The sequence below is a fragment of the Hipposideros armiger genome, unplaced genomic scaffold (genome assembly GCF_001890085.2).
Source record: "Hipposideros armiger isolate ML-2016 unplaced genomic scaffold, ASM189008v1 scaffold_465, whole genome shotgun sequence".
Taxonomy (NCBI): Eukaryota; Metazoa; Chordata; class Mammalia; order Chiroptera; family Hipposideridae; genus Hipposideros; species Hipposideros armiger.
Window position 1 is genome coordinate 74,470 of NW_017731815.1, and position 3,440 is coordinate 77,909.

Here is a 3,440-nt window from a genome sequence, read left to right on the forward strand (position 1 = left end):
CGATGTCTCTAGTGAGGTCTTTTTTGTTTTTGTTTGTTTGTTTGTTTTTGTTTTTTTAATAGGATTCCTAGAATATGAGAATGAACAACTAATTTTTATTTGTTTTTGAGTCTGTCGTGTACCTGGTTCTACTAAATACATAATAGTTCTCATTTTTTAAAAATATTAAAACCCTAAATTTGAACATATGTTTAGAGGTAATAAAGATCATTGATAATATTTAACAGAAACCAGCAAATAAATGTGATTTCAGCTTTTGGAAATTTTACTTTCTTAAGAGTATTTTTTCCTGCTTTGGAGCAGATGGATGTACTCGAATATCTCTCTTCCTTATGTCCTAGTCTGTTTCATTGGTTACTTTCATAGTTCAGTAAAGAGAGAATAAGAAGGATAAACTTTAAACAATATTATAAATCATCAATATATTCTTAAGAGATTATAATTTCTAAATTTTTGCCTGAGTTTCAAAAATACTTACAAATTGGACATTTAATGAGTTTTATTATAAAATATACATGTTCGATGTAAAAAAGTAAACAGTGCATAAGCATATAAAGTAAAAAGAAAATTCCCATCGTTCTGCATTAGGCCCTCCAGGCCTTCCCAGACAAAACCACTGTTAATAGTTTCTCCTATGTTCTTGCAGAATTTTTTAATTTATATATCTCTTTACCCAAATGCATTTATTATATAAAACTTTTCCAAGTTTATTTTTTTACAAAATACTAGCAAGTTATTGAGATTTTAACAATATTTTTCAATGCTACTTTTATTAGGAATTGTTTTGGTATTTAAGGCTTACTGAAGCCATTTCATATGGCTATAAGTCTTAAAAATGATGTATTATACTTAAATTTCTTCTAATATGACATTGTGACTTTTTACAAGCATTATTTCACTTTCATTTGTTCTGTTTTCTGTTCCCCACTCCCACCACTCATCTCAGTCCCCAGATCACTGGCTTTTCTTGTATTTATTTTTCCCTCCTTGCACAGGTATTACTCAGTGTCTCCCCTGTACCAGGCCCTGCAGGGCCCTGCATGTACAGGATTGAAGAGAACAGACAGGACCTGCTGCCCTCCTAGATCTTACACTCCATAACAAACTGCAGAGGACTAGAACAGCTTCGTTCTATAATACTTTAAAACAAAGGAATAAGAGTGGGGAAAGCATTTGGAATTTGAACATCTGTACTGATCATAGTGACCGTGTTTCATATTGGGTGTGTTTTACATTTATGGCTTCAGTGTCATTTCTTTTCTTTTTTCACTTCTATTATTTCCTAAATATAAATAAGTTTATTTATGTGATAACAGCTGTATCGGGTGAATTTCTGAAGCTCTGACACCATAATCTTAATCTCTGCTGTGGCAAAGGATAGCAGATGTGTGTTGAGGGTGAAGAGAGAGTGTATCTAATTTGCTCTGTCAGTAATGCCCAGGCTACTACTACACTGCAACTGAATCAATTTATGTCACTCACTAAAATGTTCCATTATTTGTATAATCTAGTTACCAAAAGTATACTCTATGTATATTTTTCTGGTGGTTGATTTTTATTTTAAATAAAAGAAAATCTGGATATCCTTTTTATTTTATAAGAAAATGAATTTTTAAAACTTTAAGGTTTATTTTGAAATAAATATTTTAATATAATCTCATGCTATCTGTATGTCCTTAAAAACACTTTATTTTTACCTTTCAAAATACGTAATTTTGGGAATACTTAATTACCTTACTGTGTAGCCAGGGTATCGATACACTATGTATTACCAAGTCCCAGCAGTTAACAGTAGTTCTTGCAGCACTTACTATGTCAGATTGGTTTACCATGATGAATTACAAGTTTATACTACCAGACACTGTCAAGTGTTAAGTGTATCATACTGTAGGTTGGATCTGTAGGGTGAAGGTTTTTCCTAAAAATAAATTCCAGAAAGCTATTATATTGTTCTTTTTGTGATATATATCCATATTATTCTTATCATAGTAGATGAGCTTTATGTAAAATGAATGTTTTAAGTGGTAAATATGTATTACATAATCTGGGGAAAAGTCTGCTTTCATAATGGGAAAAATCGGGTCAACACTTTTACTTCAGGTTTTATCCAATTAGTTTTCTAGTAAAGTTATGTTTTCTTTTAGTTCAATGTTTGTTTGCTTTGGGAGGATGGAGGTCAGAGATTCTCTTGAGAATGAAAGCTACAGGTTTTTTTTCTTGCCAAAAATGAACATAAATACACCAAGTATTTTCCAAGCAGTTTCAGGGTTTGCAAAGTTCAGGTAGAAAACTCAGTTAACAAAGGTTAAGTTCCATATTGAAAAATTTAATATAATTAAGGTACATTAAAAATAAGTTTCAAAGCAACAGTATAAGTGTACTTAGAACATATAACTTAAAAAAGAAAAAAAAAGCAACAATACAAATTGTAAACGTCACACAAAAGACAGCATATTTCAAACATATAGCAGTATTTTGTTTGAAGACCAAATTTTGAATCGAATTTAGTGGGTATTTTTAAATCCTTAAGAGTATCTCAAATTTGGTTTAAATCTGTCCTATGGAATAGACAAGTGAAACAACCAGAATTTAAGTCCATGGTTTGTGCTAGTAGCCATACTATCTAACATGGTAATGTTTTCATGCTGGCCACTGTGCTGAATGTTTCACATGGTATATTGTCTCTTTCTTTTGTTTTTTTCCTTTCTTCAAAAGAAATTATTTAAATCAGCAAACTCAGATTCTCCCATCCCCAGCCCATAGTTGGCAGCCCTCCCTCCCTTGTCCCCTCAGCCCACTCCTTAGCCACAGCGAGGGAAATGGAAAATGAGAGGCCAAGAGGACCCCTGCCAGGGCAGGCTGCCTCCAGTGTGTGGTGAGCCCAGTCCTGTGTGGCAGGGGTGGAAGCCGCCACAGGCCTCTCCCTATAAATGAAGTCCCTGTAGCCTCAGCTGTAGGCAAGACATACCTGGGTGCCAAAATAATGTACCCACATGACTTGTAGTCATCTTTTGTTATCGGTATATATTGAGTATTACAATTTTAATAGTTTTTTCCTTTCTTAAAATGTGTACACATTTTTTTTTGGCATCCTCTGTATATATCACTTTATTTTATGTTATATATATTTAAAATATATATATATATATATATATATATATATATATATATGTATGTAGGGCCATTCGAATGGTGTGTTGGTTAAGAGCTGGCTTGGAATGCCAACTCTGAGCAGCAGGGCCTGGGTTCGAATCCCACATGAGGGTCAGTGATGCTGCGCCCTCTACAGCTAAAATGGTGAACAACAGCTTGACCTGGAGCTGGGCTTCTGTGAGTCGCAGGTGAAGGCATAGGCTGCAGTGGGCTGCCATTAGCTACCGTGAGTGGCTGTCCAGTGGCCTGCGACCCATCTGCCTCACCCAGGAAGAGCGCAATGATAA

General features: G+C 34.2%; 1 pseudogene; it reads right to left on the reverse strand.

Annotated features, from left to right (window-relative positions):
- Positions 1–1,864: 1,864 nt before the first annotated feature.
- LOC109395305 (transgelin-2 pseudogene) overlaps positions 1,865–3,440 on the reverse strand; it is a 2,424-nt pseudogene continuing 848 nt past the window's right edge.